Raw genomic sequence first — 8,220 nt, 5'->3', positions numbered from 1 at the left:
GGGAAGAAAGAAGAGCAGAGGGGTTATGGAGAGACACAAGTCTCCAGAGCTATGCTGTTTCCCTGCCAGGGAACAGATGGCGAGGGACAGCTGTTTGCAGCAGCCTGGCTGCTGGGACACCTAGGGACTGTGGATGTGGAGGGTGGGAGTCCTCTACAGAAGCCTCCTTTTCCCTTATTCTACACAGGGAAGATTCTAGGAGTATCCTACCTACCAGGAAGATATCGAACCTGGGAGCACACCCCAGTCCGACCATTATGCTACTGATCAGCACTGTCCGGGTCCTGGTCGAAGTGGTTAGAAAAACTTCCACCTGCAGGTTTGTACAGGAGAAACAGTGGGAAACGGTGTCTGTAATCTGGAGCAGCTGTGATCATGTGCACTGGTGAGCAGCAAATAGGTCCTTAAATGGGTGAAGTGTTAGCAGTGTACATTGCCCCGGATAAAGGCACCCGCTAAACATATAGATGCTAATTACCGGCACAGCTGTCTGGTGGCATGCGTTATAATAGGTCTCACCTCAGCTGCTGGTCCTCAGAGAGTTTCGCTGTGTGTGCTAATTCCTCAATTTGTCCACGGTTCCCTGCCCCGTTTTTCTCTCATTAACCTTGCTCTTTAGTCGCATGCTTGCTTCTTCCCAGTTTGCGTGGTCCAGTGCAGATCTCAGGGTTGTGACATCCCTATACTTACTACCCCACTTCAGTCCGTCTTCTGACATCACCACACTTTAATAACTCTCTTCTCATGATATTTTGCATTTCACTTCAGAGGATTCACATTTCAAATGATCCATACCTATACTCAATGTACATATGCACACATAAAGTATCTTACAGCTCAAATAGTTTTATAATAAGATGCACGCAAGCCACTTTCCTGATGAATTAATGATCTGTATTGTCTAAATAGAGCACGCTTGTCTCCGCATGTTTATATATTTGCTGGTGTGCCTGCCACCATGCCTTGTTTGCAGGGGGGTAGGCGCTTTCTGAGGAATGCTCACCTTGCAGACCAGCCCCCACCATGGGACCTCTATCTCCGAGTCTTTGGAGGGATCTTCAAAGGCAATGCGACACTCCATGCTGCGTTTCAGTGCGTTGAGGCTGTTTACGGTAGAGGGGGAATGAGGAGCAACCCGTTGTTTTATTCATGCTGGGGACGCAGGGAAAGCCCCCCTGAGAGGCCTGGGTTCCAGGATCGGGGCTGCAGGGGAATGCTTGATGGGCGGCACTCAATTCCTCTCATGCCCCCCTCTCCCCATTCTCCTAACTCCGCACAGGAAACACAACAGCTCTAGAGCGTTCCACTTCTAGGAGGTGGGATCCTTTCCTTGGTTCCAGTTAAATAACTTGTCATGGACACAACATCACTTGACCGGGTCCAGAACTTTACAGAAGCTGCAGGTGGCCTCAAGGAGGCAAGGTCAGGCTGGAATTACAGCACTGTGATCACACAAATGTAGGTTCTTCTGGTACTGCATGTTCATCAACAACTGTCAGACGATCCAATAATAATATCCATACTATTCGTTTCCTACTCTGATGTCATTATCCAAACCATACCATAATACTATCAGTGCTATGCATTTATTTATCTTGCTGTAGGATACAACAAACAAGCCTACATAGCAAGAACTTTCTTTATACTAGCCATTATATATCCAAAAATCTACCAGCTACACTGCCTGCAGCTGCGCCAACCCAATAATGTAACCTATATGTATCAGTGGGTGGAATAGCATGGACATATATAGTGACATAATCCATTTAACTCCTAAAAGAAGCATCCTTTGGATACACGTTTGTTTCTGTAATTGTGAGCCCAGTTCCAGTTGCTCTGCATCAAGGAGTGCCACCTGTCAATTGCCATTAGGCACCAAAGTGTGTCCTCAGGCTGTGAGGGTGGTACTGAGCTGTCTGTACTAGCTTTTAGTCGTTTACTTATTTGCATCCCCTGTCTATTTTTGCACTGTTTGTTCATTCCAGTGTTATTTCAGTGTGTATGCTGCTGTAGCCTAATGCAATTTCCTTCCACATTAATGAAGGTTTTAATTTATCTATGTACCTGTCTCTGCCTACATATAATTTTTCAGCTTGAGAATTATACATCAGGCTCTGGATGTCATCACCCAAGACTTAAACTCACCAGCACAGGAATAACAAAGATCAGGACATTTGGCTCAACATTCTCTACCTTTTTACAAGGACATAGCATAGAAAGGACTTGGTTCACACTTGACCCAACACTTTATACCTTACTAACACTAATTAGTGTGTAGATGGCATTGACAGGGACCTCCAGTGCAGCACATGGAACAAGCAAACTATCCTTGATCCCCATGTTTGAACTGGGGTGGCTGCTTGCTGCCTGGAACCACCAAACTTGCTCATTTTGCAGCAGCTTCCCCTTGAGAGTAAGCCCTGGCATTGTGTTTATCATTTATTTAGGGAACATGACTATACGAAAAGTAGCCAGGTGTGAGGTTTAAGCTGAGTAAAAAGTTAAGAGTTTAGTTTTCGTGCTTTTGTTATGTTTTTCCTGCCTGTGTTAATAGGGGGCAAAGCAGCGGGTGACCAAACAGTGGTGGCGTACAGACCCGTAGGCAGCGTGGCCGTGTCAGCCCCACCAGCGCGCGACTGCTGTTTAACGCCAAGCAATTAAAATATTAATCATCTTACTATTAATTAAGGCAGTTAAGTGCTGGTTGTGGTTTTATTAGTGCTGCCATTTGGAGGTCTAAGTGACAATTCTAATGGGGCCACTCTAAAAAAAAGATGATAATTAGGTTTGGCAACTCAATTTTCTCTGCCGCCCATTCACTCAACCCCTCACCCATCAATAATTAATTTAATTACTGATATTGTGGTGCGAGTCACTATCAATTTAGCAGACAAACATAATTATTTAATAATAATGCCCCAAACATATGCAATTTTTGGTGCATTATTTTTTTAATTTTTAATGACTTGTTAACACAGCCAGTGAGAATGACTCAAAAAAACAATGAAAGGAAAATTTGATGACCTTTTTGCACGTATTACCTAAACACCCACATGCAATTACTGTGGCAAACAGAAAACAAATATTTTGCCTCCAGTTTATTAATAAATGGAGAGAGACTTAAAAGCCACAGGAACCCTTTGTTAAGGACTCTGGGTGACTTGATAAGCAAGGTCCGCCAAAATCTGAGTATTCTTTCCTCCGTAATGCTCCCTGCGGTGCCCTGACCACAGAGACGGACATAAAACGTGTTATCCCCTATGATGAAGTGATGGAGCAGTAAAGCTCCAGTCCAGTGAGCATGCAACAGCTCCACAATCCCTAGGTCCCGTGGAACACGTCTAACTTCATTGCCTGTGGGCAGCTGGGTCAGTCAGCTTCTGCACTCGGGCACATCTGTCTGTCTCAGTCCTCCTCCATACTACACCACGATCGCAGCACATGTTCTCCTGTTCTCCCAGCACATGTAGTCCCGTAAAACTATGAACAAGCTCAGAGCAAGAAGAAATATCAAAAATATTATGTGCCTTATACAGCTCCTGCTCACTGCCACATCCCAGAAAAGCCCATCCATATCATTCTATGCCATTTCCCCAACTGTGGCTTGTCCCCATAATTAATAAAGGAAAGAAAACACACAAAGCCCAGATAAAATCAACATCACTCACACCTAACAGGAGGCCAGAACTTACACAAAAACTCGCTGGAAAGCCCACATTATGTAATCAATTGAAAACATGCTGACTACATGGCTATGGCTGAATTTATGCCACTGCTGCCATTGGTTCTGTTGGTGTTGAATCCCTGACAGGCTGGGGTTGAGTAGTATGGAGGAGCAGGTACCCAAGCATGACCCACACTACACAGGAGTTGTTGTACCTAAGAATCTGCCCTACCTATTTATTCATTTAGCAGACGCTTTTCTCCAAAGCAACTTCCAATGAACTCTATGCAGTTATCAGCCCACACACCTTATTCACCAAGGTGACTTACACTGTTAGATACACTACTTACAATGGGTCACTCATCCATACATCAGTGGAACACACTTTCTCTGACACTCACACACTACGGGTGAACCTGAACAGCATGTCTGGACTGTGGGAGGAAACCAAAGCACCTGGAGGAGAAACCCACGCAGACACAAGGAGAACATGCAAACTCCACACAGACTGAGAGGGGATCGAACCTATGTCCTCTCACACCACCCAGGCACTGTGAGCCGTGCCACCTTTGCACCCCTACTGTCCAAATGCAGTGACACATACAATATGTGCAGTTTGTTTATTTGGGGACATATCCGTGCCTGCCCATGTGCACACATAGTTTCTTGATGCAGCTTTTCTTTTTGGTATTCAGGGTGTTAAATTATCTTACCCCTCAGGGAAACGGCCATTTGCCACACTCAGATATGCCTCAGCTCTTCTGCACAAATGCATAAAATACACCCCGTACATGCACACATGTAAAGCACATACACGCAATTGGATCACACACGGACCGTCAAGCAGTGACATACACATACATTCTAACAAGGACACATGTGCAAAGCTTTAAAAAATTGCACACACATTCTCTCTCACACACATTCAGAAATACACCCTGCAGTGTACTGGGCACCGTCGTTCTTCCCAGTGAAGCCTGCCATATGGAGCAAAGCCAGTGTGTGACAAGGGTAGGGCACTGGGATCACCAGACCGCTCTTTGTATGGCCCCCAGCACCACCTTCCTTTCAAACACAGCAATCAAACCACAGACCCCCTGCAGCACCTGGGCCGGCATCCAGAACAGCTCATGGTGACACCCACAAGTCCAGAATATCAATGGCCGTGCTCCCTCTATGTCACACACAAAAAAAAAAACAGCCCTGTGAGATGTCAGACTTCTCATGTCCAATTCCCTTGCTTTTGCAGCATCGCTCCAACCAGCAGAAATGTTCTAAGTGTTGAGACTCTGAGGTGAAAATCTGTTGTTTTTTTTTTTTTGCCCTGCAGAGCCTGTCCCCCAGGAACGAGCAGCGAGTGAACCGTGTGAATTACGGCGCAGACCTCTAAGCGCAAACGATGCCGCGTTTCCAGTGGCTCCCTGGGCCCCAGATCATTAGATTCTCTCCTCAGAGGTGACGACAGGGGGCCGACAGTGAGGAATGGTTAGTCAATGCCTAGTCACAGCTTGAGCATTGGACTTATTGACTATTTGGCAAGGCATTCCGCCAGAGCGAATTTCAGAGTCTCTGTGTCTCTTTCTCTCTCCACATCTCTATTTCCCTTTGCTATCACTCAGGAATTATTTGTATGTGTGTGTCTGTCCGTCTGTACCTTTATATCTAAGTGTGCTAACCTTATGACTGTCACTGTTCCAGTGACTTCTCACACCGCTAGGCTCACACTTCAGAAAGGATGGAATTGCATCTGCCATCACCTGCCAACGTGCGCAAACAGACCACCCCCATGTGGCAGCAACACTCGCACTCATAAGCAACGCGGAATCTCTTCTGGAGGTGTGGTATTTGGCACAAATACAGTGTAGCGAGTGCTCAGACCTGGGGAGTGCGGGAGCATCTGCTGACATCTCCTTTCAGCACTGTGCTCAGCCCTCCTCCTCCACATCCTCATTCCCATAATGCCTGGAGGGCACCAGGGCGTGGGAGGAGAAGCAGCCCCTCTCAGCAGTGGGGATCCTGTTCTCCAAAGTGACTCAACAGGTGTGAACAACCTCACACCTGAAGGTAGCTCGGGGCCTGCAGTTACCCTGCCTTACCTCAGCTTGATCTCAGCATGGTGGAGAGAGGCTTCACTCAGAGCTCAGTGGTTAACTGTCAGAGTACCCCCACCTTACGTACTCTCATGATCGTGATGGGTGTCTCTCCCAAAGCAGACATCCATGTGAAGAGTACCAGCTGCCTGTATAGGATTCATAGAGAACAACTCTGCAGCACCCACTATATATAACTATAACCCCAGAATATATATATTACTGTATACTTACTTTATATTTATATATATATAAACATACTATATACTACTTTGAATCTTATTAGTTATATACTGAGGTTTTGTACATATATATATATATATATATGTATAGGCAGGGAGTGCGGTGGCGCAGTGGGTTGGATCACAGTCCTGCTCTCCGGTGGGTCTGGGGTTCGAGTCCCGCTTGGGGTGCCTTGTGACGGACTGGCGTCCCGTCCTGGGTGTGTCCCCCTCCCCTTCTGGCCTTACGCCCTGTGTTACCGGGTAGGCTCCGGTTCCCCGTGACCCCGTATGGGACAAGCGGTTCTGAAAATGTGTGTGTGTGTGTGTGTGTGTGTATATATATATATATTATACAGATGGTCCCCAGTTTACATTGGTTCGACTTACGATTTTTTTGACTTTATGATGGAGAGCTGGGGGCAGACATTCAGTAGAAACCGTATGTCTGTGAAAATTCTCAGTTATCCAGGTCATGGTATATCTAAAAACAAAGCTAAAACAAAGGCAACTGGACTTGCTTGAGTTTTCTTGAAGATGTTTCGCCACCCATCCAAGTGGCTTCTTAGTTCTAAATGATTGGTGGGGAGTTTAGGTTTAGTAGAAACTGTACTTCGAATTTTTATTTTTTTCCCGGGCAAGCGATATGCAATGTGATACTTTCTCGTAATGCTAGGCAGCGACAGCCATCCACATCTCCCAGTCTGCCATGTGGTTGTGTTTTGTGCATCCATAATGTCACAAAAACACCCATCTGTGTCTCCTGCTACTGGTGGGAAGAAGAAGAAGAAGGCAATTACTCTTGAGGAGAAACTCAAAATAATTGCCCAGCATGAAGGTCACAAGCCCGTAATGGCCATCTCACGTGAACTTGGATTTTCGCAATCAGCAACCTCAACCATTTTAAAGGATAAGATGCGACGATGTTCAGTAGGTTTCGTGTGTTACATGCATTTTCGACTGATGATGGGTTTCGTGGAATGTAACCCCATCGTAAACTGGGGACCATCTGTAAATATATATTTACATATATATTTATAACCACAGTATAACATATAACTAATAAGATTCAAAGCTTTTATGGGCTTCGTGGCCATGGACAATAATTGACCGGTTTGTTGTGTGATGACTTTTCCCCATCATCACGAGTTGCTGGACTGTTGGGGACACTCCTGCTGATGGACCGTCAGCATTAAAAGGACCCTCATACACACCACCCCATGACTACTGCACAAGGACATCTGAGCGCTGGGTAACACGGGAGTGCTGTGTATCCCTTGGCCCTTGCCCCCCCACTGTGGCATGCATCGCCCCTGTGCTCTGCTTAGTCATTTGTTTTTGTTGTCGCCAGTCCAAGTTTTAATTAGCCGAGGACGATTCGCGTGCGCCTTTGTTCTTGGACAGAGTACAGCAGGTGGTGTTGTTTATTTATTGTGCAGAGTTCATGGTTGTGAACTTTAATTGTCCTCTGCTACTGTATCACAGACATGCAGCACATAAAGTAGGGGGTGAGTCTTTATCGCTGCATCTCCCTCTCAGGTACAGTGTAGTGGTTCCGTTGCTTTTTGTGCCTTTGATTAAAAGAGGGTTGACAGCATGTGCTGTCAGCCTTCAAGCGTGTGATGACAGGGACAGATGCGAGGCACTGATAATATTGGAGGTATGGGAAGCAGGGAGCAACACCGGGGCGCCGCTTAGGGAACTGGGGACATCTGGGAGGAGAGAAGGAGAAGTGACATTTGAGAGACACCGGTGTTGAGATTAGGGGTGGCTTTGGTGTAGAACAGGGGGTAACAGGGACCCTACCTGAAGGGGGGGAGTCAAAGGAAGTGTAGGGAAATAAAAGTCTAGATGACATGGCCTCAACCCAAAACTGCACTGTGACTGATGGGAGAAGTGAAGACCATGTAAGTCTTGGTGTGTTTTACATATATTTAACTGACACTCTTCTGCAGCTAGGGGGGCATGGCGGCGCTGTGGCACAGCGTGCTTGACTGGGTCCTGCTCTCCCGTGGGTCTGGGGTTTGAGTCCCGGTTGGGGTGCCTTGTGACGGACTGGCGCCCCCTCCCCTTCCATCCTCGCACCCTGTGTTGCCGGATTAGGCTCCGGTTTGCCCTGACCCCGCTCAGGACAAGTGGTTTCAGACAATGTGTGTGTGTGTGTGTGTCTTCTTCAGATATGCTTACAAGGATTTATCTACTTTTACAGTTTGCTAATTTTTGCTTCATTATTTCAAGTCAGTAT

The sequence above is a fragment of the Scleropages formosus genome, chromosome 18 (genome assembly GCF_900964775.1).
Source record: "Scleropages formosus chromosome 18, fSclFor1.1, whole genome shotgun sequence".
Lineage (NCBI taxonomy): Eukaryota > Metazoa > Chordata > Actinopteri > Osteoglossiformes > Osteoglossidae > Scleropages > Scleropages formosus.
This window is presented reverse-complemented; position numbering follows the sequence as displayed.